A 5,920-nucleotide genomic window follows, 5' to 3' on the forward strand; every position below is an offset into this window, starting at 1 on the left:
GTCCAAGTCAACATGGACTTATGAAAGGAAAATCATGCTTGACAAATCTTCTGGAATTTTTTGAGCATGTAACTAGTAGAGTGGACAAGGGAGAACCAGTGGATGTGGTGTCTTTGGACTTTCAAAAGGCTTTTGACAAGTTCCCACACGAGATTGGTGTGCAAAATCAAAACATGGTATTGGGGGTAATGTACTGACGTGGATAGAGAACTGGTTGGCAGACAGGAAGCAGAGAGTCGGGATAAACTGGTCCTTCTCAGAATGGCAGGCAGTGACTACTGGGGTGCCGCAGGGCTCAGTGCTGGGACCCGAGCTATTTACAATATACATTAATGATTTAGATGAAGGAATTGAGTTTAATATCTCCAAGTTTGCAGATGACACTAAGCTGGGTGGAGGTGTGAGCTGTGAGGAGGATGCCAAGAGGCTGCAGGGTGACTTGGACAGGTTAGGTGAGTGGGCAAATGCATGACAGATGCAGTATAATGTGGATAAATGTGAGGTTATCTACTTCAGTGGCAAAAACACAAAGGCAGAATATTATGTGAATGGTGACAGATTAGGAAAAGGGGAGGTGCAACGAGACCTGGGTGTCATGGTACATCATTCATTCAAAGTTGGCATGCAGGTACAGCAGGCGGTGAAGAAGGCAAATGGCATGTTGGCCTTCATAGCTAGGGGATTTGAGTATAGGAGCAGGGAGGTCTTACTGCAGTTGTACAGGGCCTTAGTGAGGCCTCACCTGGAATATCATGTTCAGTTTTGTTCTCCTAACCTGAGGAAGGACGTTCTTGCTATTGAGGGAGTGCAGCGAAGGTTCACCAGACTGATTCCTCGGATGGCAGGACTGACATATGAGGAGAGACTGGATCGACTGGGCCTGTATTCACTGGAGTTTAGAAGAATGAGAGGGGATCTCATAGAAACATATAAAATTCTGACAGGACTGGACAGGTTAGATGCAGGAAGAATGTTCCCGATGTTGGGGAAATCCAGAACCAGGGGACATAGTCGAAGGATAAGGGGTAAGCCATTTAGGACCGAGATGAGGAGAAACTTCTTCACTCAGAGTTGTTAACCTGTGAATTCCTTAATGCAGAGAGTTGCTGATGCCAGTTCATTGGATATATTCAAGAGGGAGTTAGATATGGGCTTTACGGCTAAAGGGATCAAGAGGTATGGAGAGAAAGCAGGAAAGGGGTACTGAAGGAATGATCAGCCATGATCTTATTGAATGGCGGTGCCGGCTCAAAGGGCCGGATGGCCGACTCCTGCACCTATTTTCTATGTTTCCGTGTTTGACAACAGAAGGCACAACCACCAATGGTGCAGCGGTTAAAATCGGGGATGCTCAAGAGGCCAGAATTGGAGGAGTATAGAAATCTCGGAGGGTTGTGGGACTGGGAGGAGATTACAGAGATAGGGAGGAAGCAAGGGATTTGAAAACAAGGAAGAGAATTTTGAAATCGAGGCGTTGCTTAACCGAGAACCAACGTAGGTCAGCGAGCACAGGGGTGATGGGTGAGCGGGACTTGATGCGAGTTAGGACACGGGGCAGTCGAGCTTTCGATCACCTCTGGGTTTATGAAGGGTAGAACTGAGTGATTAAACAGTCTGACCTGGGCAATATGTAAACACACGTCAGTAGGGAGAGAGACACAGGAAAGCTCACAGTTCAAGAATCTTTATTCATGAAGGACTTCATCGGTTAACATCAACAACTGGTGCTACCCAAATCATGGAATGCAGTGCAAATAAAATCAATCATCTCGGAGTGGAGCAAAGTTGGATACGTGGGAGAAGTCGGGTAGACAGACTATATATATTACAGGTTATTATTGCTGGTTGCAAAGGACGTTTCTTCATTGATAAGATGAATTGTGGACTAATATGTCACAGCAACTCTTTGAGCAAACGGCAGATTACTGTCCATTGCATGTGTAGGAAAATTAAGACTCCCTCACAATTAGAGAGACGTTTTTAAAAAAAAGACTCCTTCAATTGCCAACACTTGCAAAAAGTGCGTAAAGCCTTCAGTTCATTAATTTAAAAAACACATTGCATACTGTTCATGGCATTAAAAAAATGCCGATTAAAATTGCATAAAATGCACTTCATTCAAAAAAAAAACAGTTCCAATAAGCAAGCGCTCCACTCCAATCACAATTGGGGCAAGTAATTCTACACGCCGCAGGTCTTCAAATCGGTTGGTGTGCGGCACAAATAACTACCTAATCCTACGTTTCACACTGGCCATCTAAACTTCTTTCAGTTGAACAAGCGACATGTTTCTAAGACAGAGAGAGGGAGAGTGGAAAAAGTCGCTTACCATCACCCCCCCGCCCCCCCAGGATGTGTCGAGGACAATTCAGGTAAAGATCTTTGCTCCCACTTGCGATCTATTCGCTCTTGGATCTCCTGGTCATTCTCATCAAACCAGCCCTGGTGCTTCCTGGTTGGGTGACCGAGCATCTCTTCGCAGGTACGGGTTATGGAGGCCTGGAGGGCAGACCAAGCGCTGTGGGCATTCTGGAGAAATACCACCAACGATGTCTCCGCAAGACCCTGCAAATCCCCTGGGAGGACAGGCGCACCAACGTTAGCGTCCTCGACCAGGCCAACATCCCCAGCATCGAAGCACTGACCACACTCGATCAGCTCCGCTGGGCAGGCCACATTGTCCGCACGCCTGACACGAGACTCCCAAAAGCAAACGCTCTACTCGGAACTCCTTCACGGCAAGCGAGCCCCAGGTGGGCAGAGGAAACATTGCAAGGGACACCCTCAAAGCCTCCCTGATAAAGTGCAACATCCCCACCGACACCTGGGAATCCCTGGCCAAAGACCAGTCCGCCCTAACTGGAGGAAGTGCATTCGGGAGGGCGCTGAGCACCTCGTGTCTCGTCGCCGAGAGCATGCAGAAACCAAGCGCAGGCAGCGGAAGGAGCGTGCGGCAAACCAGTCCCACCCTCCCCTTCCCTCAACCACTGTCTGTCCCACCTGTGACAGGGACTGTAATTCCTGTATTGGACTGTTCAGCCACCCGAGAACTCACCTGTAGAGTGGAAGCAAGTCTTCCTCGATTCCGAGGGACTGCCTATGATGATGACTGCTCGACAGGTCTAGCCAGTCACAACCCTCCTCCCTCCATTCAGCTACAGGCAAATTCTCCCCCCGCCCCCCCCACACCAGCATCAGCAGGATGTCTCACTCTCCCAGAGGGGCAGTGAGATTCCCCTCCCCAGGCAGGAGGTATTGTCCACTCGCTGTGTAAAGAATCTGAGTGCCAAGCTTTGAGACTCAAAGGACTGAAAGCAAAGTTACGCAAGGCCAGAGAACACTGGGTGAGATCGGGTTGAACGTGAAGATTAAAAGTGGAGATTTCTGGTAAAATGCTTTTCAAATTAGATTAAACAGGGTGGAGGCAAGAGTTACAACTATGGAAGCTCTCTCTCAGGAGAGATTGTAACCTCACCCAGAGAAGTCAATGCAGAGTGATATTGGGCTCGGTGTAAAATTGGTGAATTGGGTTAACATTAGGAGCTTGGGCTGGGCTGGGGTCAGGAACTTGAGCTGGGGGTGGGGTGGGGGTGAGGATCTTGGGCCGGGATGGGGTCGGGAACCCGGGAGGTTTTCAGGGGCAGGAAGCAAAGCCGTTCAAGGCGGTGGGGCTCACCTTTTCGAGGGCAATTTGGGATGGGCAATAAATGCTGGTCCTTGCCAATGACCCTCATATCCCGGGAACTAATTGTGTTAAACTCCCAGCAATCAGAATGCGGTGCTTCTGAATGGAGTTTCAGGAAAATGGGGGGGGCAACGGCAATTTAATTTCCACCACCCAATGACCCCCGCCCCCCAAGTCTTCAAATGACATTGAACATGCTCTGCCCTGGAGTTAAACCCAAACTGAGCCAAAATGCTTTTCTCTGGTACAAGAAAAGTTAGAAAGTGCTATTAACAAAGTGCTCTTTTTCCAGGAGGGAGTGAGGGGAGTGACAGACTCTAAATCATTCTCCTGTGCTCTCCAACGATCACCTTAAAGTGCAATACATGCAGCAGAAAACCATCATTGTTTTACACATTCTCAGGTAATTATACCTGATGCTGTCAGTGATTCAAATTGTCCACAGAATTTAACGTCACCCTCGAAAATGTACGTGCATCCACATGCCAGACACGAGACTCCCAAAGCAAGCGCTCTACTCGGAACTCCTTCACGGCAAACGAGCCAAAGGTGGGCAGAGGAAACGTTACAAGGGACCACCCTCAAAGCCTCCCTGATAAAGTGCAACATCCCCACCGACACCTGGGAGTCCCTGGGCCAAAGACCAGTCCGCCCGAAGTGGAGGAAGTGCATCCGGGAGGGCGCTGAGCACCTCGAGTCTCGTCGCCGAGGGCGTGCAGAAAGCAAGCGCAGGCAGCGGAAGGAGCGTGCGGCAAACCAGTCCCACCCTCCCCTTCCCTCAACCACTGTCTGTCCCACCTGTGACAGGGACTGTGCTCTCGTATTGGACTGTACAGCCACCCGAGGTCTCATGTTAAGAGCGGAAGCAAGTCTTCCTCGATTCCGAGGGACTGCCTATGATGATGATGAATGCCAAGGAGGGAGCTGGAAGTTAAGCCAACAGCAGCCCGCATCTTATTTTTGGTTGACAGCCAATTAATTTTCTTGAAATACATTCAATTACTGTCTCAAAACTATACACACAAACTTCTAAAATCAGTCATCAGCTCACTGGAAATGCATTTCGGACATTGCTGTTTCTCTGACGGCCATGAGGTGGCACTAATGGTCTCCCCCATCAGCCAAAGGTTCTTTGTCACCTCAACCCCCAAACACAGATGATAAAAACAAATCTTCCAGCCACCAATTAAAAGGCAGAAGGGAGCCAAGCTTTGACTTCAGGTATCATTGACCAGCAGACTGTGACAATTGAGCAGCAGAGCAGAGACCCACAGCAACATCCCAGGGTGATGGCACAATGGAAGGGGCTCTGGTAGAATTGTTAAAGGGACACCTCCTTTGTGCTGCGTTGATCCCTTTCCGCCTCTCTCCCCGCCCCCCCACTTTTTTTGGAGGGTGGGATACTTGAAACACGCAACATGACGGTGCCAATCATTATGGCCCACATCGCTCGTGTGCGACATTGTTGGGACTATACAGCGCTCATTGTTCTCGCTACAGCTACCATCTCCTTTAGAAGGGGACGGGAAGAGGAAATGAGGAGACTGTGGAGGGAGAGTGGGGAGGGGGGGAAGTGAGACGGGGGGGGGGGGAGTGAGACGGGGGGGGGGGGAGTGAGACGGGGGGGGGAGTGAGACGGGGGGGGGGGGGGGGAGTGAGACGGGGGGGGGGGGAGTGAGACGGGGGGGGGGGGAGTGAGACGGGGGGGGGGGGGGGGGGGGGGAGTGAGACTGGGGGGGGGGGGGAGTGAGACGGGGGGGGGGGGGGAGTGAGACGGGGGGGGGGGGGGGGAGTGAGACGGGGGGGGGGGGGAGAGTGAGACGGGGGGGGGGGGGGAGTGAGACGGGGGGGGGGGGGGGAGTAGACGGGGGGGGGGGGAGTGAGACGGGGGGGGGGGAGAGGGGGGGAGTGAGACGGGGGGGGGGGGGAGTGAGACGGGGGGGGGGGGGAGTGAGACGGGGGGGGGGGGAGTGAGACGGGGGGGGGGAGTAGTGAGACGGGGGGGGGGGGAGTGAGACGGGGGGGGGGAGGGGGGGGGGGGAGAGTGAGACGGGGGGGGAGTGAGACGGGGGGGAGGAGAGTGAGACGGGGGGGGAGGAGAGTGAGACGGGGGGGGAGGAGAGTGAGACGGGGGGGGGAGGAGAGTGAGACGGGGGGGGGAGGAGAGTGAGACGGGGGGGGGGAGAGTGAGACGGGGGGGGGAGGAGAGTGAGACGAGGGGGGGAGGAGAGTGAG

The sequence above is a fragment of the Pristiophorus japonicus genome, chromosome 19, assembly GCF_044704955.1.
Source record: "Pristiophorus japonicus isolate sPriJap1 chromosome 19, sPriJap1.hap1, whole genome shotgun sequence".
Taxonomy (NCBI): Eukaryota; Metazoa; Chordata; class Chondrichthyes; family Pristiophoridae; genus Pristiophorus; species Pristiophorus japonicus.